Source organism: Lissotriton vulgaris, chromosome 7 (assembly GCF_964263255.1).
Source record: "Lissotriton vulgaris chromosome 7, aLisVul1.2, whole genome shotgun sequence".
NCBI classification, from domain to species: domain Eukaryota; kingdom Metazoa; phylum Chordata; class Amphibia; order Caudata; family Salamandridae; genus Lissotriton; species Lissotriton vulgaris.
Window position 1 is genome coordinate 193314075 of NC_141695.1, and position 26091 is coordinate 193340165.

The 26091-nt window shown below is 46.7% G+C and overlaps 1 protein-coding gene across 1 annotated transcript in view; it reads left to right on the forward strand.

Annotated features, from left to right (window-relative positions):
- Positions 1–26091, forward strand: part of LOC147701162 (lens fiber membrane intrinsic protein-like) — a 121153-nt gene that overhangs the window by 37358 nt on the left and 57704 nt on the right. The gene's annotated exons all lie outside the window — the stretch shown is intronic.

Below are 26091 nucleotides of genomic sequence, written 5' to 3' on the forward strand. Positions count from 1 at the left end.
GGGTGATCTGAAGCAAGGCGAATCCTTACTGCTAACAAATATACCCTGAAAATGCATCAGCCCAACTTTTTATTTGCAACTAAACAGGCAGCCGCACTTCCGTATATTTTGCAGCGAGCTCCGGTTATGTTAACTGTTTTCCCTATAAACAACCAGGCTGACACGGAGTATATCACAGATATTATACCTTCTTTATTGAGAGCCTGCAGTCTCCTAGCCACGACTCCCAGCGGTTATTACAGAGCTCCTCCGAGTAATGGTAGGGAGAGAGGTGGCGGGGGAGGGGCTGGGGGAGAGAGGGCACTGTGTATACCAATGCAGAGGGAAAAGAGGCGGAATGCGGCATGAAGGCAGCGTGATCAGGCACGCATTGTGCTGAAAGTGCTGCCTCAGCAGACAAGTCACAGGCACAAACCAAACAAAAAAGCATTGGAAACAAAAAAACATTGGAAATAAACGGGGGCAGAGGCAGAGGCTCGATGCTCACCGTCACTGCGGTGAAACAAAATGGCGGCCGGAAGCTTCCGATTTTTTCTGAATTGGGGGCGTGGTTTTGCTGTTTTGAGTGACAGACAACGTCACTGTCTAAAGAACAGCAAAACCTACGCCCCCAAATCCGAAAAAGACGGAGCCTATTCGGAGGGACAACTCTCTCCTCCAATGGCTGGCCTCCGTTTAGGAAGCCAGCCAATGGGGGAGAGGCAAAAACAGAGGCGGGACAATAGTCCAAAACTAAGAATCATTAAATCTCGGACATTACCTCGACCTAAAAATGAAAGTGCCCCCGTGTAACGTAAGTGGTGCTCATGTAACTCCAATACCTTTGGGCCAAGATTGGAATACAAAAAAGCGACCAAAAAATTAATTAAATGAAAATAAAAGTCTCTAAATGGAAATAAAAAGGATATGAAGTAAGAAGGTGGGGACACACGTGGTAGGTCGCTGGAGTGGGGAGGAGGACATGGTGAGTTAAAAGTGGGGGGATTGCCCTAAACAGTTCAGCAGGTGGTGTGTTTACAAGGCAGAATGGAGCGCTCCAATACCTTTGGGTAGTGTTTGAGCTACATCAATGCATACATGAAGGGGGCAATAATAAGCGAAGACAGCCGACCATGGCTACCGCACGAAGGCACACAGGATTGTCGGTGTATAAACAGCAATGGGGAAGAAAGTACAGGTGTGGGGAGGCAGCTGAGACGGGGGATTTTCAACAAAGAATGCCATGGATGGGAGAGAAAGGGGTGCAAAAAACACGGGCTCGTTAAGTGTGCCGGTGCAGGTAGATGACAAACACAAGCATTCATATGGAGTGCTCATTTGTAAATGATAAAAAAAGTACCTTCTATGTGAGTAAGCAGTGGATGGACACTGGCCAGTGGCCAAAAGCTGTACTTGGGCCAAGCTCCACGCCACAGACAGCAACGTAGAGCAAGAAGTGATAACAGATGACATGCATACTCCTTGCTGTCCAATCAGAACAATGCAAATTAGAGGGATGTTGGAATCATTGAATTGTCATTTCAGGTAAGTATTGGGTGGAGTCTGAGCCCCTTGTAAGAGTTTTTGTTTGTTTGAATAAAAGAGATTTCGCAAGCACAGCTCAAGCTCTGTGCATGCGAAACCTAAAAAGCAACCAAAGAAACTCTGCCTGAGACCGGAGATCAGTTTGGGAAATGTTTATTTTTTTTAATTTTTTTATTTTTTTAAAAACCTTTATTTATGAAATGCACGTTACACAGCGTCTTCCTACAACCCCTCAGGGCCGGCCGCTATGACACATACTGAAAGAATAAAGCAGGACAGTACACTTTTGAGACGATCACGGAGCACACATTATGGTGTGGAGCATAAAACAATACTTAAAGGATATCAAAGGTTTGATTTTATGATTTTGTCGAAGAAAAACAACAAACACAAACACATGGCATCATACTGGCAAGGGTCATAAGAGGGGGGGGGAAGGAAAGGAGTACATATAGGAAGGAACGAATCTGACGAGGGGGGGTGATCATGAAGGAAGAAAGGATACAGGTGATATGGGAAACAAAAACGGAACGCCAATCATGGGGAGGAGGGGACAGGAACCTCATAATCGAGTGGAGGGGAACAAATATCACCACGGTACGAATTCCACTCTGCCCAAACCCTGGGCCATTTTCTGGGGCGACCCCGTGCCTCGTACACCGTCTTTTCTCGAAACATGCACCAGTCCATGTTATCTTTCCAGGCACTGAGCCGTGGTGGCCTGGCGGAGCCCCAGAGCTGAGCTATGTCCCTCTTGGCAACCATGTTGCCCAGAGTGACCCAGAACGTCTGAGCAGCAGTACAGTCCGTAGGCTCCCACACATTGAGCAAGCAGCGCCGTGCCTCAGGAAGGAGGGGGACTCCAGTGACACGTCCCATCACATCATGCACCCTGGACCAGAAGGCCGAGACAACCGGACATTCCCATAGAACATGAAGAAAAGTACCATCCATACCACACCCACGCCTACACCGTCCATCCGTCGCAAGCCCCATTCGCACCAGTCGCATACCAGTTACATACACACGGTGGAGGATCTTTAGCTGGACAAAACGAAGTCAGGCCGGAATAGCCACTTCCTTAGGGGAAGAAACAGCCGATTGCCAATCCTCATCGTCTAATTCAAGCCCGTCCGCCGTCCAGGAAGCACGAAGTTTCCCCAGCTGGTCAGCCCTGTTGTTAATGAGTTTCTTATATATTAAGGAAATCGTACTATCGGGGACGTGGCCGTCTAGGATACGATCCTCCAGTGGGGAGGATTGTGGAATATCAGTCCCGGGGTGAAAGGCTGAGGACAAGGCATGTCGAACCTGCATATACCGAAAATGCTCCCTATCATCAAGCTGGTATTCCAGTTTTAGGGCTTCAAAGGACTTCACAGTGCCCCTGGCCCAAAGATCCTCCACCTTACTGATCCCAATCATGTCCCACCTGTCAAACCCTTTCGTCTGCCAAAGGTTGCCCAATCGATCAGAGTCGTACAGTGGGGCCATACGCGTCAGCTTGCCACTCCAGGCCGTAGCCACAGTTGCATCCCTCCAGGCCCGCACCGCACACTTCGTAGGACCCGTAAGGAGACGCATTGGTGACTTCGAGTACAAAGCCCTATTGAAGTTGCCACCGGGCAGTAAAAATTTGTCCAGGGCAAAGGCAGGAGCGGGTTCCGATTAATACGTTACGTGATTAATGGCGCTCAGGTGCGAGGCCCAGTAGTATCGTTTGATATCTGGCAAAGCAATACCGCCGTCGTACCAGGGAAGGGTGACCTTAGACAGCGCAAGACGGGCACGACCGTCCCAGATCAATTGCCGCTGTAGACTTTCGATCTCGCGAAAGTAGCGAGCAGGGACCGGGTCGAAGAAATTCTGCAACGCATAGAGAAATCGAAGGAGCGACATCATTTTAAAGAGCGCCGCAATTCACGCCATCGCCTCACATCCTGTTTAAAACGACGGAGCGGAGCATAAAGATTCCGTTCATAACGCACCGAAGAAACCGTAGAGACATAGATCCCCAAATACTTAAAACCGTCATCCGCTACCAGAATTGGAAACCTACGAGGCAACGGCGGCAGAACCCCGGCTATGACATATACACAGGATTTGGTCCAATTGATGATACCGAAGGATGTAAGAACGTCAAAGAGCACGTTCAAGGACTTTTGAGGGGAAGTAAAATAAAGGAGGATGTCGTCGGCATACAGTGAGACGCGATCTTCCAGATCTGGCGCCCACCGGATCCCTTTAATCGAGGGTTCCCACCGGAGCCATGCCGCAAGGGGTTCAAGCGCCAGTGCAAACAGAAGCGGGAAAAGCGGACATCCCTGACGGGTGCCGCGTCCCAATGGGAAGGGGTCAGAACTTCTGCCATTTACCACGACCTGGGCCAGCGGTTGTTCATAAAGAAGCCTGACCCACGCAATAAAGTTAGGGCCAAAGCCGAACTTGGAGAGGGCCGCCCAAAGATAAGGCCATTTAATGGTGTCAAAGGCCATCGTAGCGTCCAGGGAGGCCACCACCGCAGGCTCCGTGAGAGTTGCAGCTCTCGCGAGAACACCATGAAGCCTACGCAGATTAAGGGCCGTGTTCCTATGTGGTATGAAGCCGGATTGATCCGGATGGATCAGGTCACAAATCACCGTCAACAACCGATTGGCCAGAACCTTGGCAAGGATTTTAGGTTCTGCGTTTAGCAGGGAAATGGGGCGGTAGGAGGTACAGCGATCACGAGGCTTGCCATCCTTATAAATGACCACTATAGTGGCTAGGCGCTGTTCAAGCGGAAGGACTCCTGCCTCGAACGCGTCTAGAAACATGTTGCGCAGATGGGCGGCCATCTTGTCTGGACGAAGTTTGTAAAGCTCGATAGGCAAACCATTGGGCCCCATCGCCTTGCCCGAGCGCAGGGATCTGATAGCAAGGGCAATCTCATCCACCGTAAAGGGAGCCTCCAGAGCCAGACCCTCCTCCTCCGAGACACAAGGAAGAGCTATATCACGCGACAGTAAACGGGAATCAGCCTCATCACGATCACTCACCGGGGTATAAACCTTCCGGAAATGATCAACAAAACAGTCAACAATCTCACCGGGGTCAGACACACATTCACCAGACTCACAAACAATGACGGGTACAACACGATTCGCCCTTTCAGCCTTATCCAGCCACGCTAGGAGTTTGCTAGCCTTGTCACCCACATCATACAGCCGGCCCAACTGATTCGCTCGCATCAACTTAGCAGCATCGGTCACACAAGCCTTGTAATCCGCCTGTTTCAACTCCAGAGTATGTAAAAGCGCAGGCGTCTCATCCCCACCCAGCTCACTTTCAAGTGCTGTAATTTCAGTCTCAAGGGCCAGCACGGCCTCCCTCTTAGCCCTCCGCTCAGCAGCAATAAGAGACAGTGCGGATCCCCGAATGACCGTTTTAAAGGCCTCCCAGAGAACCGTAGGGGAGGTCACCGAACCCACATTTTCATCGAAATTACAGTCAATAGCCTTCACCAAGTCTGAGCGGAGCCGGGGGTTCCGAAAGTGCCAGGGGGGAACAGGGGGAACTCTGTTACCAAAAAGACCACCCACAGAGATCTTAATCAGCAAGGGGGAATGGTCCGAGATACCCCGGGGGAGATGACGAACCTCCTGTACCAAGGATAGGGTAGAAGCCAGCATAAAGAAGTAGTCTATCCGAGAGAGGCTGCCATGCGCACCAGAGTGGAAGGTATACTGCGTCTGGGTGGGGTGCAGAGAACGCCAAACATCCACCAGACCAAAAGTTTCAGTCATATCATTGAGCCACATCTGGGACTGCGGCAGAACTCTAGGGGGCAGTCGATCACATTCACCAGACATCACGGAGTTAAAGTCTCCACCCATGATCAGCAAACCATCGGGGAGACCAAGAAGAGTCTTGCCAAGATCGGCGTACGTGGTGGCCTCCAGCCCCGGGGGATATAAACAACCACTAACACTATTGGCTTCCCTTCCCATCTCCCCGAGACAGCAGCATATCGTCCCCGATCATCTAGGACAACATCATCAATCTCAAGGGCCAGGGAGGATTTAACCATTATACCCACTCCCCGGGAGCCGGAGGTGAAACCAGCGTGGGCGGCTAATCGGTAGCCCCGACGGTCAAGAGCTTTACAGGCATTACCAATCAAGTGGGTTTCTTGGAGGAACACAACATCAGGGGCATGACGCCTTATAAATTGTAACACAATGCTGCGTTTAATCCTGTCACCCAAACCATTGACGTTCCAAGAAAGAACCTGCATCTCACCCCCCCCATCCCAGGAAAAACGACCCAACCCAACCCCCTCCCATAACCACAGATCCAGAATGCTTGCAATCAGTAATATACCATGAAAAGAGAAAGATAACAGAAAGCACACATCACAACCAAGTCCCCACCAACCACCCCCCAACCAAGAACGCGTTACAACGCCCCCCACCCTGCACCCCTGCTGACTAGAAAGCCACCCCAAACTGCAGTGTGCCTGTCGCCCCATCTGATCTACACAAAGAAACCCCTGAGGAGGAAGGGAGAAACCACCCGTACCCGCACCACCATGGGCACAATCATAAAGCATACAATACAGGTTACTCAGTAAAGTTCACAGTCTCAAGTCGGACCTCTGGGGCCCCAAGTTAAACCTGGGCCGTCGCTCCACCTTCCGCGCCGCCAGGGCCTCCGCTCTCGGTGTCATCTTTTGGCAACGAGTCCAACCAGTCACTAGCATGATCAGGCTGATCGAAAAAATAGGCACGTTCTCTGTACTCAATCCGCAAGCGAGCAGGAAACAGCATTGCGTATTTCAGTCCCAAATCCCTCAGGCGACGCGTCACTCCAAGGAAACCAGAACGTTGCCGTTGCACTTGGGGGGTGAAATCAGGATAAATCGAGACAGAGTTATTATCGTACTTCAACGGGCCGTGTTTACGAGCGGCCTGAAGGATAGCGTCTCTGTCCCGAAAGTGAAACAGTCTACAGTGATAGGCCTCGGAGGGCCCCCTGGCTTCACCTGACCACCTGGGAAGCGATAGGCACACTCGACCGCAAAAAACTTGCTGAGACCTGCGGGAGCGAGTTTAGCGACAATGAGTTCCTCGACCAGTAGATCGATCGAGGCGGCACCATTGTCTTCCGGCACTCCGACCAAGCGTATGTTGTTCCGCCGGGCCCTATTATCGTAGTCTTCCATGCGTTTGAGCAAAAGGTCGTGCGAGGAACGCAAATTCCCTATCTCAGACTGTGCCTCCGCCATGTCCGTCACCAAATTCGATGCCTTTAAGTCCAATGCCTTGACCCTCTCGTTCGTCTTGGCCAAATCGGCACGAATAAGAGTAACATCCACCGCCACCGTGTCTATCTTGGACACGATGACCTCGGATTGTTGACTCATATCGGCCTTGAGGCCTGCAATGGCGGCCAACAGGTCTTGAAGGGACACTTCTGAGGAAGACGAATTGTCTGTCTTCAGGTCCTCCAAGCCACGACTGGGTATAGCGCTCGATCATGTTGGACTGGATCGACCCCCCGCGAGTATTGGTCTTCCTGCATTTCTCCGCTTCGGGTTTCGTCGCCATTTTGTATTCAGCACCGGCCAGGGACACCCGGGTGGCGCTGAGTGTTGACGAGTCTCGAACCCCAAAAGTCTAGTTTCACGAGAAAATGTCACGGGCCACCTAGCCGACACCGAGAGAGAAAGCGTTCACAGTGAGAGCAGCAGACCAGGATGAAGTAGCAGGTCCCAAGGAGTCAGAGACGAGAGGGCTGGAAACCGAATGTGAAAGTGGCACACCACCGGTGGAGCAGATGCCAGGCAGCCGTTGTTGTTGCATTACAGCTCGGCCATACTAGGCAGCAGAGACCCCGGTCTTGTCGGGGGTTAGGCCAGAAAGTTGGAGACGATGCAAAAATGGTCCCCGAGGTCCGATCTCGGCCAAAAAAGGATCGATGGCATCAGTGAGAATAGCACTTCAAAAGCCCGTCGAATTGACCAGGATAACTGCAGGATAAATCAAGAAGGGCGGCGCGGGTCTCAGGAGCCCTCTGCTCACGCGACCATCTTGGATGCCCGCGTAGCTCCTCCCTCGTCTGGGAAATGTTTATTAACAAGAGAATCACACATTATAAAAGAATAAATTACATAGATCATTAGCATACATTTCATCCAGATTAAAAAAAAAATTGTTTACATATATTTACATTGTTTTTTGATTCCCATACAGAGTCAGTTAGACATTTCAGTTACTGACCATAATCCTCAATACTAAATTTGTGAACTCATGATCCTGCTCCTCCCCATCCTCCTGGATTATCTTCATCCTGAGTCTTCAATTTGCTCAGCTTCTAAAATTTAGGAGCAGGACCGAAAGAACCATGTCAGAGACATTATATGCCGTACCCTGCTGAAACTCGTTGGAGAGATGTGATTGACCAACCGGACCACACTTGGTTTCCTGGTACAGACTGTATAAGTCATATGAAGTCAGATGAATGGAACATCCTCGCTTCCGAGAGAGCCAGGATGGAAGTATCAGCCTCCACCCGTTCCCTGTCCCAAAATAAAAAATCAAGACTCCAAGACCTACGCAGGTCCAGAAATGAAATAGCTACTTGAATAGAATTTGTTTATTTGAGATGCCAAGATGACCAACAGTATCTCTGCCAATCGTGATCCCTCTCCACCTCAAAATATTACAGTTTCCTAAATCTCATGACTACAAATAAATAAAAAAATAAAATAAATAAAAAACTGTTGTACCGACATCATACATTCACAAGCTTAACACCAGTAAACAACCTACAATTCAGGATAGAGTTGGTGGGAGGCACAGACGAGGTAAGTGGGGACCTGGAGACATGGACCCTCAGGCATCAAGCTGTATTTGTGCTCAGATGTTGGAAGGTTGGTGTCCTAGCTTAACATTTACTAGCTAAAATGGATACCTTTAGTTCTATTTTATTGTTTTAATAGTAGAAACTTTATTGCATGATTTGTTAAAACCTTTGCAAACACAGCATGTAAAAATGTTACAGTTTTTAAATTTGATAAAAACCTTGGTTCCTGTAGATAAAAGCACCCGACATACCAACTTATAAAACTCTCTTGTAAGTGCACTGTCCATAAATCCTGTAATGGTCTTCCCTTAAAGAAAAATTGTGGTCCTAGTTAAAATAGCGTTTGAGACCCGGATTTAGCTAACCTATCGGCTGCTCCCCTTCCGATGGCCATTTTGTTTGTTTTTTCAAAAAACTGTTCATGTGCCAGGAAGCGTTGAGCAGTTCCCCTCTGCTAGTTTTTTTTGCAGCGCGATATATGAACCTAACCAGTGCACGAAGCAGGCCAATATTGCGCCTCTACACGATCTGACCTCTTGTCGATCCAGCACTTCCGTAGAAGAACCCTTCTTTCCTTTAAGAGGTTAGGACACAAACACAGAACACGCAGTAGGTCTTCCCTATATTGGCCGCAAAGCTGGCATGTTTCCTGGGCACAGTCTCTTTTCCATTTGGGAAGACGGCAAATCAATGGAATGACCCCATTCTCAATTTTAAAAAGCGGAGCTTGGTGCGTTCACTGAAAGTGAGAATTAAGTAACTGAGGTTTCAGCTGTGCATAAGTGCTGAGAGTCAACCAACTGTGACTTCTAGCTGCAATGCCAGCCCTGTCTTCTGCTGAGGAAAGCCTTTTCTCACTGAGTTTTGTTAGCCTCTTGAATTCATTTTGGCTTACATGTAAGTCCCAGAGTTCGCTCAGGCCGAGGGTGCTGAGCCCGCAGGACAAATAGCGGTACCCCGCTAGCCATCGTCTTGTGTTCAGCTGGGCCCATAAGTGATGAGCCAGGCTGCTCTCCTTTGACAACCTCAGCTTATGGCAACTCATTAAAAATGTCATCATTCAGCCCATTGATTGTTTGCAGATCCCGAATTCCAGCCTGATTTGTGCAGGAGAAGTGTGGGACGGTAGCTGGACGGTCGTTCTAATCATTTTGCCATTATTTTATCTAGTTGGCCACAGTCTAGTTCTTTTAGCACCTCACTTCCATGTGTTAGAGTTGGAATGACTTTTGCCTGGGCTACCTGATGTATTGAAGCAAAGGTTGGGCCAAATAATTTCTTATGAATGGAACTGAGTGCAAATGCTAGCACTCTTCCTTTCTTTTTTTGTTCTCCCAATTGGCTTTTGTATCTTCTTTTATTATTGAAGAAAACTCCTAAGTATTTGTGGCACTAGGTTTCTTCAATTCTTTCCGAGTTTAAGACCCATGCCAGCTTCTTGGGCCTTCCTGAGTGAACCGCCAGGGTTTTAGTTTTCTTATTGTTGATCTAAAGCCCGTTCCTATTTGAGTATACAGCTGTTGGATTCAGGAGCCGTTGTAGACCTATCTTTGTGTGGCTTTAAAGAACCACGTCGTCAGCATACAATACATTTGACAGGTGGAGACTACCTAGTTTGCTTGAGTGCGAGTTAATTAGATTCAGGGCTTCCAGGAGATCCGATAAGAATACGTTAAAAAGTGTGGGGGCCAGAACGCACCCTTGCTTAAGACCTTGCAATGTTGAAATTGGTCGTGACAGTCTGGAGCCATCTCCAATCTTGATCCTGACCCATGTATCCTGATGCAAAAGCTGCACAGCTCTCAGTAAGCTGTTCAGAATGTTCAGTGAGGAAAGCTTCTGCCACAGCTTTGACCTGTTGCCCTTGTCAAACGCTGATTGTAATCAAAAACCCTATATAAATCGGGCTGGTACTGATCTCTGCCTGGTCAATTAAACAGGAAAGTGCCATAAGATTGACTGTAGTGCCAGTATTGCTTGTAAATCCGGTTTGGTTTCGTGGGATTATTGAGCATGCCTCGGCCCATGCCCGAAGTGAGTTTAGCAGTGTCCCTGCGAAATACTTAGCTTCGTTGTCGATTAAGGCAACCAGCTGATAGTTGCCCGGGGATTTTTTGCCTCCTTCTTTAAAAATTGGGACGAGGATGGATCCTTGCCATGAGGGCGGAATGATGTCCCTTTCTAGGATGGTAGAGTAGAGCTAGCTGAGAAGCCCAGAAAGCAGGATCCTCCTTAAACAGGGCTGAAAGGATGCCTCCTGGTCCTGGAGCCCCATCTTCTTGTCCCTTTTTAATCTCCTTTTGGATTTGGAGCTCCCGGGCTTTGATGCACTCTATACCAGTAACCTGATTGGAACTTTCAATTTGCTTTTCGATTATTGGTGCTTTGTAGAAATGCAGGTGGATTACCGCCCATCCAAGGTTGAGCCTCCGGAGCTTTGCTGCCCTCTGTACCAGTAACCTGATTATGGATGCAGGCTTGTGGGTCATTAAAATGACGGTACAGGAAAAGGTACCACTGAGATTCCAGTATATTAGACCAGGCAACTCTGGGGACCCTGCCCCCTAAACTGTTTATAGTGCGCCAAAACCTCGCAGAATTGTTTGACCTCATGTCATGGTGTAGTCTGGCCATGAAGGAAACCTTTAATTCTGGTACCCTTTTACACCCACAATATGGGTGCATCATTGCTCGTTGTAATCTTCCAATAATTTTGATTCAGACATTCACAGTATTTAACATTCCTGAAGTTATATAACTCAATTATGGCATTTATGAAACAACTCCCAAAATAAGTATTACATCATTCCATTCCTTTGGAAGTCTAAGAATGTACCTTTACTCTTGACCCATGGTGGCTCAACCATCATAGTCTGAAAACAAATTCACAGATAGTTAGAATAAGCATTTAATGAGTTGTCACTTCCATATTATCATAAGAATATTTCACTTACCATGGATCCCTTATTGGTACAATAGCTCTCAAACTAGCCAGATTACTTTAAGTTCTAGCTGGAGATGGCTCATCGCCTGAATGTACTAATATCACAAGTTTTACTCAATTCCTTTCCTTAAAGAAGAAACATCAGCTTTTACCTGACCTTGTGTAACTTTAAATACTATTTGTGGTGTTGCTGAACAGACACTTTTTTGCAAGGCCACTTCACAGCAATTAGGAGACATGAAGTGGCGCTAGACTAAGGCATTCTAGGTAGCTGCTTATGGTTCCTCAAAAAGCCACACAAGGGCTCCAGATGATAACAAATGGTGTTAACATTGAACTTGTCACTAAGGAAAAGAGAAGATCCAAATGTGATTTCCTGGGGTTCCAATAATCCTTGCTCCAGAACTGAAGGAGAGGTGAGAAATAGGCACCAGGAGAGGAAAAAAGAAAATAGAGGGAATATGGAAGTAGACTTTTTAATGGATTAGTCTTTGCCAATTTGCTAAGAGTTAACTGTGTGGAGCAATAGTGTAATGTAGGGAGCTTGCCATAGGAATCTGGAAGAATATTGAAGATGGTTTAGTGAGGAGTGAAAATGAGTGTAATCTGGGCAAAATAAAGTTAGGAATTATGATTAAATCTTCTAGTGCTGGCGGAGTTACATTGCTACTTATTTCACTGCGTCATGAGGCTTTTAGGAGGATAGAAGCACCTGAATTAGATGGAGTGCCCTCTAAGGGTGTCAGAGACTTACCCTAACCCTCACAGCTCTGTGGCCTGACTGGGATTTCTTTATTGAAATGGCTAGTGCACTCCAGTTTTCACCTTACTTCATATGTGATTGCTTTTTCATAGTTTTCAGCGTGCGGTAGGATATTGCCTTCTGATCCAAGTTGTGGCAGAATTAGTCTGGGAGGAGGTGCGTGGGGGAGGCGCTACTTTTTGCCTAACTAGCTGCTTCAATGAGTCCTAGAGAGACTTTTAAGGGAAGGCTGCAGCATGTTCAAGAAGAATACAGAGTGCAGAACTGTTGGACTGGGCCCTTTCTGCAAGGTCATCCTGGATTTTTGCATGCTTTTGCTGATCCTGTTTTTGTTGACTTTTGCTACTCTACACGCTTTACTCCAGCTAACCAGTGGTAAGGTGTTTTGCTTTCTTCCTTAAACATGGTAAGATTGATATACACATGATTGAATTATTTAATTTACTTATAATTCCCTTGTGTATGGTACTACACAAGAAACTCTGCTTCCTATTACATGGTCGGATCATCTTCTAATCACGTTTATTATCCCATGTTAGAGTCCCCCAGAAAAACCTAGAAAAGAGGTCAATGGTAATTAATCACCCCAGTATCCTTTAATGAAATCGTCAAGGTCCCCTCATTAGCATGACTCATTCCCAACCACTCTTGATCAAATAGCTCCTTTCAAAAAATCTATGCATTTTTCCTATATAAATCAAGCTCCCTGGTAGCCTGACACCCTGCATCAGCAAAAAGTTAAATTTGAGTCTCACAAACGCAATATATATGGCCTGCAGGACCAGGTAGAGGTGTTCCAGCAAACATGTACCCCCTTCCTTAGAGGTCACTCCCTGAAACCCGCTGCCTCCCCCTTTCCCTCACTGCCGCCTATCCCCCATCCCCCCATCTACCATCTGCCCTCCCATGTGCCCCTCCCCTCTCCCTCACTAGTTCACCACCCCTCCACCCACTCCGGCCAAGGAGGCCGACACTCCACTCATCCCTTACCCCTAGCATCACCAACCACACCCATAACGCCATATGTTCAATCTCGCCTCCCTCCCAGAGACCCACCCTGGATTGCCATGAGTTGTTTGGCTTAACATTCAGCATGCTCCCACTCCAGTCAAGTCTACCCTCGCTTCCACCTCCTCTCTCCCTCCCTCCGTTCTCCATGCGAGGGTACATCGCCAGCATCACTCACCGATTGACCCCCACTGGAGGGCGTGGACTCCTCATCATTGATGGTGCCTGATACCCCAAACTAATCCATTACAGACCACTGGTCATAATAATAGGATCTAATTTCTCACAGTCCACCCTAATGTCACACACTATGGAGGATGACTACCTCCACTATGCTAATTTGTACCCCCCACCAACTCCCCATTCCATCTCTCCCCTACCCTAATCCTTTCTTTTGCCCCTTTTGATTCCCCTATTCCCCCCTCTTCTTCCCTCCACCTTAGCTCATTTTTCCTTTACAACAGCACAGATGTATCTGTTGTTATGTTCTTCCACAACCTTCAATAAAGAATTACGAAACAAAAAAAGAAAGGTCAATTTGCAAATGACTGGAACACAAATGGAAATACACAAGGGAGTCCCCCAGGGATCATGGCAGAGTCCAATTCCGTTTAATATCTATGTAGTGCCTCTAGCCCAGATTGTGAAAGCATGCTGGGTGGTGACCGTGTCGTATGCAGATGACACTCAACTTCTCATCTCTTTTGGCCCTGATCCAGGCAAAGTGAAGGATACATTCTCAGGCTGAATGATGGAAATTGTTATCTGGATGAACAAGAACTGTCTCCAACTAAACAGGTAGAGAATGAGATAGAGCTATTTGGCAATGCCAGACTGGTGGCCAGTGGAACTTGGCCCTGTCCCTGCACCTAAGCAGGTGGTGAAAATTCTTGGAGTGAAAATAGATCAGTCACTCTCTATGAAACATCTAGCCAATGCCACATGTTTCAATGAATCTTCCAAAAAAAGCTTTTCCTTGGCTTTCGGATGCCTCTAGAAAATCCCTTGTCCAAGCACTCATAACCAGTCACTTAGGTTATGGGTCCGCTCTACTGGTCAGAGAAAATGACAACCTGCTAACTAAGTAGCAAGTAGTGCAGATACAGCCTCATGGCTGATTTGCAACCTTCCTGCACGTTCCTCCTCTACCCCTATCCTAAGGAAATTACACTGAATACCCATCAGAAAGCGGGTTGTTTTTAAACTCTGCTGTCTGACACATAAGGATCGTCGTACGGCCTGCCCAGCCTACCTGCCTTAACTATTCCTGCCATCTAGGTGACTAAGATCCTCAAATCAAGCATTTTTGCTCACCCCACGCATCCTCACTTCAAAATTCAGGGACAGAACTTTCACCTGTATGGATCCATATCACTGGAACAAGCTCCTGCATCATCTTCATACATGCCCAGACTTCACAATCTTTTAGAAGATGCTAAAAATCTGTCTGTTTTAGAATGTGCTTTCCATGTCATGATCAGCAGAGTGCTGAGATTCTCCTTCAGGAGTGACTCATGTCACTCATCTCATAGTGGAGTGGTGTGGCTCACTGGTTAGAGGCGGCAGACCCGAGAGCAGAGAACGGCCCGGGACCAGGGTTCGATTCCTGACGCGGCAGGGTCTTGGACCAGGATCAGCGGACTCGTTAATTCTCGCATCGGTGCCTACTCCAACCAGAGATCACACTCAGCAACTCTGGGCATTAGCTTGCCTCATCTCCACAACGGCCCCTCACAAACGCTGGGGATGCCTGGTTTCACCTTGGAGACTCCCAGGAGGGACTATCGCACAGGGATAGCCAGGACGGGTTCCCCAGCGGTCTACACGCTACGAGGCCTGCGGTGCGGGTAGAAGTGCGCTTTACAAGACACACACAATTACTCATGCACTATATCACGATACTGAAATAATAAATAAATACTACCTGTACCCGAGCCTGTAAATGTATGCCACTAGTGGGCTGCGGCACTCATTGTGCCACCAACTAAAGTAGCCTTGTAAAGCATATCTACATGCCTTCCTTTGCATCCCACATAGGAAACTGCCATTTCAACCTGGCAAAATAAGCCTTTTGCCAGGCCTAAACTTTCCTTTAACCCCTTGGCTGCTAGATGTTTTCCCCTCCTGTGCTGACTTTTTTTTATTATCATTTTACATGACGAGCTCAGCTCGTCATCAGCACAGCTCAACCGTGCCTCATGACGAGCTCAGCTCGTCATGAGCATGGAAGGGGTTAATATTTATGTGACCCTTAAGGTGAGGCCTAAAGGCTCATAGGGCTCTGTGCATGGTATTTGAAAACTTGGACGTGTGTATTTAAGTTTTACATGTCCTGACATTGAAAAACTCCTGAAGTCGTTCTTCACTGTCGCAAGGCCATTGCTTCAATAGACTAACACAGTGTTACCTTTTTACCTTTTGTTAGAAATGGGGGTCTCTAATTGGCAATGGTTTGCACCAAGTAGGGACCCTTCTTCCTAGTCAGGCTAAGGAGGATACACTTCTAAAATAAACCCTGCTCACCTACTTGCTAGCTTGGCACACGTAGACGGGCTTATCTCAGAGGCAGTGTGTAAAGCATTTGTGCACAAATACAGTAATACAGTGAAAACACTACAAATGGACACCTCACCAGTTCAGAAAAATAAGTAATCTTTATCTTAACCAAACAAGACCAAAATGACAAAAACCCACCATTCAATAATAAAAATATAACTCTTAGAAGGTAAAAACTGTTCTGTCCTTAGCAAACGATACAAGCAACACTTTCAACACAAAGTCCCTTGAATGCGTCACAATCCTAAATAAAAACAGCAACAGGAAGGGGATGCGTTGGTTCCTTACGCCGAGGGAAGGTGATGCGTTGGTTCCTTACACCCAGGGAAGGTGATGTGTCTGTTCCTTACTCAAGAGGAGGTGATGTGTTTGTTCCTTACTCCAGAGGAGGTGATACGTTGGTTCCTTACGCCCAGGGAAGGTGATGTGTCAGTTCCTTACTCCAGGGGAGGCGATGCGTCGGTTCCTTACTGCCACGCAGGGGAGGTAATGCATCGGTTCCTTACTGAAGAGGAGGTGATGCATCTGTTTCTTACTGTGCGGGGAGGTGTGTGTCGATTTCTTACTACGGTCCGAGAGTGGTTGTAGACTTGGCGCCCTGGTATGATGCGTGGGGATATAGGGATGCATTGGTTCTCGATGTGGCAGAGGCGGCAGCGGCACTGCGTTGACCTCTCCAGCCGCGGTTTCACAATGCTTTGGTTCTTGCGTTCGCACAGCAGGGGCTGTAATGGAATCGGTTCAGTGATCTCGGACTTCGGAGTACGGTGCATGAGATTCGGCATACAGCAATTTCTCCAGCTGCTAGCATGAGCTGCATCAGTTTCTTCAGTGGCACAATGGTGATGCAACAGGAACGGGTGCGTATGCATCACGCTTTTTTAGTTGTGCCTCTTTCTCAGCTCCCAGTAGCAGGAACAGCCTCCAGAGGCCCAACATTGGAACCGGCACCGCTTGGCAGCTCAAAGGAAGTTTAAGGGCTGGTGGTGAAGTCTTTGTGTCCCTGAGACCTCTGAACAGGAGGCAAGCTCTTCTTCAAGCCCTTGGAGATCTTCTTCAAGCAGAATGCACAGCACACAGCAAAGTATTTATCCTCTCCTTGGCAGAAACAGCCACTTCAGGCCAACCCCTGAAAGCACACAGCAACAGAGGATACTTCTCCTTCAGGTTTCCCAGCACTTCTCCTTGGCAGAGGTTTTTCTTGAGTCCAGATCTTTTCTAAAGTTCTGGGGTCTGGGCCCCAATATTTATATTCTATTTCTCTTTATTCTCTTGTGACAGAGAAGCTCTGTGCTCAGTCAAAACTAGTTCTGTCCTCTCTGGTCCAACTTCCCAGCTGGAGGTGGAGGCAGCATTGTTTAAAGCAGACCAGGCCTATTCAGGTGCAAAGTAATCTCCTCCCCCTACTCTAAATGTAGCCCAGGTCTATGCATACCAGCCCTGACTCATCCAGGGAAGGCAGGACACATCAGTGGCTGTCTGAGTGAATGCACATCCCCAGCCTTGTCACTCCAAAGCCAGACAGTCAATCCACAAACCAGCAGAGGCACACAGGATGGCTAATCAAGAAAATACCCCCTTTCTAAAAGTGGTATTTTCAAACCCACAATATAAAAGTCATCTTTACTAAAAGATGCAATTTTATATTCTGAGTTCAGGCATACTAAACTCCATCTTTCTATCTTGTCCCAATGGGTAGTTACACTTATAAGATGTTATAATTAGGGTCTCATTCTATCTTATGGGACAGATAGTCTTTCAGTAGTGAACAACAAAATACACTGTATTTCACTATAAGGACATGTCACACACATCAGTACATGTCCTACCTTTCACATACACTGCACCTTGACAACAGGGGTACATTAGGCCTAACTCAGGGGTGACTCACAGATAATAAAAAAGAAGGTTAGGGCTTGGTAAGTGGGTGCACTTGCCAGGTCGACATGGCTGTCGAGACTGTGCAGGCACTGCAGTAGCAGGTCTGAGACCCCTTTGAAAGGGATGCTTGTGTGGGTGGCACAATCAGTGCTGCAGGCACACTAGCAGCATTTGATTTACAGGCCTTCGGCACACACAGTGCACTGTACTAGGTACTTAATAGTGAATCAAATAAGCCAATTATGGAAACACCAATCTATAACAAAGATTTACACAGTGAGCATATGAACTTTACCACTGAGTAGCAGTGGTAAAGTGCCCAGAGTCCTTGTATTTTCACTTTATTTCTGTTTGAAGTGCAGCATAAATACCTTGCAGATTGCCTCTAAGTCAAGCATGACTGCTTTTGTGGCAGTCTACCAGAGGGATTAGCACATGTTTATTTAGTGACTTTGTGGTTCACCCTGACAAGGGTTGTCTTTATTATTTTAGTAGGGGCTCTCACCCCTCTCAACTAATAACTCCGTTTCTTACAAGAACTCCTCCTATTCACACTAATATTTCTGGGTCAACTGCAAGGGGCCTGATCTACAGGACCTTTACCTTATTAGTAGTAGGTCGAAGGTACAGTAGTTATAGAGCTCAATCTTGTGTGTTTTCTATAGTTTTCTTTCACGTTGTGTGGATGTTCCATTTCCTCCCTTCTACAGCTCGATTGTTTGCCTGCAGGTCCGGACAGGCCATTGCGGGCACCGGGCAATCCCCCGGTGCGCCGCAAGGGTGGGGGCCGGTTTTGCGCCCCTGGGGGACAGTTTTGTTACCGGGCCGTTTATGCAGCATAGCTGCAAAATCGGGCCCGGCAAAGAGCTCAGACCTCCCCCCGGGGCCGGCCGAGCACTTTCCCGGGGCCCGTTTTGGTTCCCAGTCCGGCCCTGTTTGCCTGCAGTTCTTTTACTCTTGTTGCTGCCCTATTTCGGTTTTTGCTGTAGTGCATTTGTGCCATTTTTTTACTTCCCTTCTTTGAGGTACTTTTCTTTCTAAACCTTCTCTGCTTGTTATCCTTTCTTGTTATAAGAGGTGCGGATTAGGAGTGAAGTAGAGCGGTCCTTTTGGAGGGGTTAATTTCCAGCTCATTAAGATTGATGTGTTTTGGGACTGGCCCAGGAAGAGCTGGGGGCAAGGCCCCATTGGGGAAGTGCTGCACTTTGCTGACTCTGTCCCAATTGTAAAACATCCTTCCTCTGTGAACAGTGCCAGAATAGAGTGAAAACCAGCCGGACCCTGTTCCAGGCAGCTGGGCGGTCTCTACTGCATCTCCCTGACTGTGCCTCAGTGCCTTGTGACATGTGTGCACATGAGCAATATGACACGACACCCTCCCTTCTCTAGTGTGACGCAGTCTGTAGTGCACTAGGGGAAACCCCCTTCCACTACAGCATGGCCCAATTCCAGTAGGCTCTCTTTCACAGACAATTAGTAATTTCTCCTCTCTGAATTGTGCCCTGTCTTGGAGCAAGCGTGCCTAACAGAGCAAGCTGGGTGCTCACACCATAGGCCAGACTCCATCACAGGCAGAGACGCTCGGGATGTCACTTTGCAAGGTGAAAGGAGATAATCTGTGATTTGAAATGTTTTTACTATCTCTATCATTGTATCTATCTGAGGCATGCTGGTCTGTCTATGTAGTGTAAATACGGATTTTTTGTGACCAGTGAAGTGAATTACAAACGTGCCCCACCCCTCCCCAATGTGTAATTTGTTTCCACTTCCAGCACTGTATGTGAAACTTGTGATTCGTGTTTTTTTGATGTAATTAAGTAGTAGTTTGTTGTAGTGTCTAGAAGCGATGCTGCAGACCTGGAAAGTTGCTTTTTGAAAAACATAATTTTGTACAATAGCCACTAGATGGCAGTTGAAGACTATCTATTGTAGTTGTATGTTCCTCTTCAATAAAACACGTTAATTACATCATGTATATTATGGTGTAACAGCTATTGGTCTCAATGAGTAATTGTGTACACTGCCACAAGATGGCAGTAGCAGACTACGTATTGTAGTTGTGTATTCCTCGTCAATAGAACACAGTAAGTTCACAATCAGGGTTGGAGTGTGGCAGCTTTTTGCCATAATGAGTAAATGTGTACCCTCGCCAGTAGATGGCAGTTGCAGACTATGTATTGTAGTACTTCGCCAAAAGAACACAATAAATAATTAAAAGCCGTTCACCTCAGCTAAAACTGATAGTGCCTTATCGTGTCACACAGCTCAGGAGCAGAGAGAGCGTGGCATCGTCAGTCGCCTCTCTCTACTCGAGCAGTCCACTGCCTTAATTTGGGGGGAACCCTAGATCAGGACTCTTACCAGCTTTAATAACTGGCTGGTCAATGTCCTGGATCTATTTACCCCCAAAAAATCCACCACTTCTAAAAAAGCCAAACCTTCTGCTCATGGGGCCTTATTTATGAAGGCCTTGCGTCAGTTTTGCGCCACCGGTGCGTCACTTTTTGTGACGCACCAGCGGTCTAAAAAATGTGCCTCGTTGCGCCATATTTAAAAAGTGACGCATCTAGGTAGATGCGTCACTTTTTAAACCCCTGCGCCACATTATACCTGCGTCAGGTATAATGTATGCAGAGGGGGCGTTCCCCCGCAAAAAGCCTCGTAATAGTGACGCTGTAAAATCTATGAGATTTAACTGCGTCACTTTTAGGACGCTGTTGCGTCAAAATCTTGCGCCTGCCTCACAGCAGGCGTAAGACTGACGCAAGCCCTTTCACATGGGGCTTTCCCCATGTGAAAGGACGCATTGCTGGAGTTGCGTCACTTTTGCGCTTACAGATACGTCAGAAATACTGACGTATCTGTAGCTCCTTGCGACATGATGCGTCATACATTAAATATGACGCATCAGGAATGTCGTAAGGAGTGCACAGTGAAAAGTGACGCATCGCTGTTTTCATGCAGCGATGCGTCACTTTTCATAAATGAGGCCCATGGTTTTCAGAGGCACTATGCAAAAAACTAGAGCGGAGATGGAGATCCTCCTATGGTAGTGCTTAATTTGTAAAATATGAAGTGCAGGTGCTCAAATGTTTGTCGGAGGACACACTTACAAGCAGTCGCAACTTTCCCCAAGACAAAACTCCTGTCTCTCTCCATGAAGACAATTGATCACCAGAGTCTGCTGACACCTTCATTTGCCCTTCACTGTCTCTCAGTCTATGTGTCAGCCATGGAACTAAGGGTCAAATTTAAAGCCCCCTTACTCACTCAGAGCTGGCAGCGGATACGCCGGGCTGCTCCTCAACGGCAACAAGTCGCCAATGCACATCGCACCGCAACAACGTCGTCCGGCCTGGCCGTTCGCGGCTGGCTAACTTTCACTTAGACTTACTTTCGCATAGACTTAGTGAACCGACGCTGCTGAACAGTTCTTGAACACGAATGTCCCCGATGACTTGTGGCGGTGAGAGGTGAGGCCGTGCGGGTATGCTGTGGTGTGGCAAAGCAGCAAATGCGCGCGCATTGCAATCTGAAAAAATCTGCGCATGCTGCTTGCCGCGCACAGCCCCAACCACCACACAGAAGAACAAAGCCCTGCCCAACTCAATGTCCCGCCCTGCTGGGCCTCCAGTGCCTGACTGCATTGAACAACATTAGATTGAGAATGAACTGTTACAGAAGTACTTCAATGTTACATCAGTCACCAACAACACAACCAGTACGTAATCTAACTAGTGGCAATAATTAGTATCATATCAATTACGTGCACTAAATGCATGTAGACCCAGCCCTAATAATTAAGTGCCGGTGCTAAGCACAGGCAAGCACCGGCCCAAATTAAGCACTGATGACAAGGAGGCCAAAGCAACTTATCAGGCAGCCCTGAAAATGTATCACATCTTAATTCAGAAAGCCTAAAAATCTCACTTTGCTACCTCCATTTTCTGATAAACCCCCGTAATTATTTTAAACTATCCGCTCCTTTCTCCCTCCTTTAGCAACTAAGAATGTTCTTTCTCCCTCGAGATAGCCCAGTGCAGAACATTCAGTCTATTTATGAGCAATTCCCCATGCAATCTCTGCAGGATGAGGAAGTGCTATCTCTTTTTTTTATTCTGAACCTTACTTACAAAGTTTAAGCACATTTCCTTCGAGGAATCAGTGACAGAACATGAGAAATCAAAATCGGGTTCCCCTTTCAGCCCCTGCCCTTCCTACATTTTAAAATATACCTCAGATGTTGTAAACCCCTTTTTAAACAAAGTTCTGAAGGATTCTCTGGGCTTGGCTCCCGTCCTCATATGCTGTAAACAAGCCAATGTAATATCTCTGTTCAAAATACCCGCCTCTGATCCTAAAGTACTTAAAATTTTTAGACCCATCTGTCTCCTGCTCACGTTAGCTAAACTCCTGGAGAAAAGTGTGAATAGGCGGCTCTCTCACTTTCTTGACTCCAACCATCTGCTGCATGACACCCAGTTGGGCTACCACCTGGGTTACGGGACAGAGCCTGCCCTACTTGAAGCATCAGAATTCGTAAAGGAAGACCTTGATTTAAAATCACCTGTTGTGGTAATGCTACTTGATCTATTTTTGGCATTCAATACCGTTTTCCACTCCATCCTACTTGATAGACACAAGGGAATTGGCGTCAGAGATCAGGCCCTGCGTTGGCACAGAGGATCGCTGAAGGCAGTCGTCTTTCTCCCTCCTGTCACCTCTTCCTTTAACCCACTTGTTTGAGGTGTGCATAAGGGTTCTGCACCTAGCCACATCCTTCTTAATATCTATCTTGAACTGCTGGAGAAACTCCTGGATGCCTGCGGCGTGTGAGTGGCCTCCTATGCGAATGACACTCAGCTCCTCCTTGCCTTTCAGAAGGACTTGCCTGTGAAGATGAGTTCTTTTAAACTGTGCTTACAGGTAGAAGTTGAATTGATGAATGAAAACCACTTCAAGCTTGATTGCAAAAACAAAAAATATATATCTCTGTTACCAAGACATCTGCAGATCCCAGCAACTGGTGGTCGACAGAACTGGGTGCCTCCCCTCGTCCGGCCCCTACTGTTAGAAACCTTGGAGTGAAACTTGACTCTAATCTTTCATTTGAACCCCAATCAAGGCAATTTCTGACTCACGTTTTCCAACATTGAAGTCACTTAGGAGGATGCTCCACCTTGGTGGTCTCTCGTAAGACAATCCAATTTAAGGCTCATGTATTTGCTTTCAGGGCCTACATGCAAAAGGGCCTCATCGATCTTCAGAAGAGGGTCAAGCCACACCGTCAAGTCAGATCCTTGAGATCAAATAATGTTAAGCTTTTTCAACTACCTCGTATACACAAGGCTAAAAGAGATGGATGAGCCCTGGTCTCCTATTTGCAGAAAAAAACATAACCTTGCTGTTTAAATCCTGCTTTTAACCCCTTAGCTGCGATGGCTATTCCGCCGCAGCGCTAAGGGGAGGGGGGGCCGCGCGGCGCTCCCGTGTTTGTGACGGAACCGCTCCGTCACGAGCCTCGGGTGGGCTGTGCTTATGACAGAATGGTTCTGTCACGGCCCCGCCCACCTAATAGAACCTTCAGCGCAGGCGTGGAATTCGCGCCGCGCAGGCGCAGCAAGCGGGCCGTGACGGAACCGTTCCGTCACTAGCACAGCCCACCCGAGGCTCGTGACTGAACGGTTCCGTCACGAGCACGCAAGCGGTTAAAGCACCTCACTTACTGACTTTAACCTCTCGATTTCTTCAGTGCCACTAGAGCCAGGACGCCTCTTCGGAGTCAGCTGTGCACGCTACACATTTCTTGTATTGTATTATATTATATTGTACACTGAGAGGGGTGTTTGTGTTGGCTTTTGCCCCAACATGGGCATGACAAGCATGATTCACAACTGTACTACAACTATCATTTGTGCCACACTAGACGCTACCCCTCTGGCCACATCTTCTAACTCAGGACCAAGGGAGGGCACCCAAATCCCACACAGCTCAATCTAGCTATCGGGCTTCTGAGATCCTAGAATTGCTTATACATCAATCAGCTTACATTTAGTGGCCTTAGCAAAATGGATAACATATGCCACTTTTTAAAGTTCCAGTGATTAAAGCATGTATGGAAGTACTTAAAAGAGTCAGTCCACCTTCCACCCCACAAACACCAGTCTAGAACCTTGATATTGTGTACTCACTAGACTCCGGGTACCACCCTTTGAGCCTCTTTATTTCTGTGGCCTCCAATTCCTCACATGGAAGGTAACCTTCTTAGTAAGTATCACTTCTCTTAGAAGAATAAGTGAAATCCAAGCCTTTACATTGGAAGAGCAGTTCTTGAAATATTTCCAACAAAATTGGTACTTCATACGAACCCGAAATTCCTACCAAAGGTAGTGTCAACTTTTGATACAAACCAAACAATATAGCTATCGGTTTTCTACCTTAAACCAGATTCAGTAACAGAAAGAGCTCTACATATATCAGATGTTAAAAGGGCATTAATATATGACATAGAGAGAAATAAGTATTTTCCCAAAACACAACAACTCTTTGTTGCCTTTGCAAAGCCATAGCAAGGCTCCCATATATCCAAAACGGGAATAGCCAGATGTATACTTAGATATATTCAGACTTGCTATTACAAGGCAAAGAGAGCACTACCTACACCCCCAAGACTTCACTCCATATGCAAAACAAGCATTTGCAATACAATAGGTCTCGCATTTGCGAGAGTTGGAGCGATTGGCATTGTAAATGACAATGCCTTTTATTAATTTGTTTTGAAAACCTACTAGCGGTGCATAAACACGCACTTTGTACGTATAGTCCTTGCTTACGAAAGGCAAGGCTTGCAGTAAAGGAGACTACCAGCCTTGCTTCTCATAGGCCAGGGCTACAAGTACAAAGTGATTGTTTAGGCTCAGCTTGCAAGTTTTCAAACGCATAAATAAAAGGCATTGTCATTTACAATTCCAATAGCTCAAACTCTCACAAATGCAAGATCTATTGCATTGCAAATGCTTGTTCGGAATTCTTCCCGTGGTACAAAGTTAATTGATCAGCTTGTGCTTTATTTTACCATCAAAAGAGCCTGCAGCCACCCCAATGCTTACATTTGATAGCTGTAAATTTAGTGCTTAATTTGAGCTGGTGGTTGCAGGTAGAGCCTACCAGCACAATTATTTTTGAACCAGCACATACTTTTCCTCATAAGAGATTTACCCAGGGCAAGAGAGAGAAACACAGGAAATGAAGAAAGGAGGAGGAAGACAGTCTGGAAAAACAGTGACAAATTGAGAAAGCAGGGATGAAAGTGGGCTTCTGAGAAAAAAAACTTTGGGCACCAGTGCTTATTATTTTAAAAATTAAGCATTATGTATATTCATGTATTCTAATACTTGTCTAATCGTTGTTTGGATGAAGCTAAAACGCTGTTTGGTGGGGGTGCATCGAATGTAAAGAGTAGGTTAGGCTTAAGACACATCGTATAGGCATTATCTGTCTCTGAATGTAAAATGTGTGCGTGTGTCAGATAGTTCAGAATGAAATTCTAGTTCTACTGTTAGAATTGGATTCTACTATTTCTTGTCATGTCATGTGAGTTTTTTGACATATGACTATGTAAGTCAGTGAGATAGCTCAGTTGGCAAATGCATCCATATAATGCCGCGTGTGTCTCCATCAGGAGGCCCACACAGCCTTTCATTGAAATGTGAAATGATTAACAGCAGTAATGAGCGCCTAGAGAGGTGGTACTTCTCAAAGGGTGCTTTATATGCTTACTATTTATTACAAAGATCGGATGGGGGCAGCAAATCCTCCACCAGTTAAGTTAAAATATCATAGGAAGCCAATAGACAACTTTAGATCCTAGATACGTGTGCCAAGATACAACAGGTCGTTTCAAAATAGCATTTCAAAAGGTGATCAAGGAATCTTAAGGGAAGAACCGGATCAACTATTTACCATTTGCAACTGGTGAACTGGTTCTTCCACCAGGCAGATAATGAAAAAGAACATCAGCAGCACGTCTGCTAGAATTAAACTGATCAGCATAGAACAAAAAAAAAAACACCAAATCTAAAACAAAATACTTGATGCGTTTAGTGCAAACTTAATTTTTAGATAGTTTTGACAATCCTGCCTGGGTTCCACAACTCACAAATGCCCAGTATGTTGTTTTTTTTTTTTTTCGTTCAGTCCATATTTTTTATACGCTGGTCTACTTTTATTTGTAAATCATGTGGAAAAGTCCCCTTTTGGTGATTGGCGCGCTTTTTTTTTTTAAACAGTTGTTCGTATTCCAAAAAGGATATTTTTCTGAAGATCATCCTCAGCGGCTGCGACGAAAGTTAACTTTGCAGACTGTCAGCCCAGTTAGTCGCAGCGCTGGGAAGCTTAATTGGTATGCAAATGAGCTCCCGTGTAGCAGGGAGCTGCGGCTGTCACCCTGGCTGGGGGTACTCAGAAGGCAAGGGTGGGGCAGTGATCAGGAAAGCCTCCCCTGGGGGCCTTCAAGCTTTGTAAAAAAATGATGTGAGAGACCGGGCCTCCTTTGGAACACGAAGGGTAC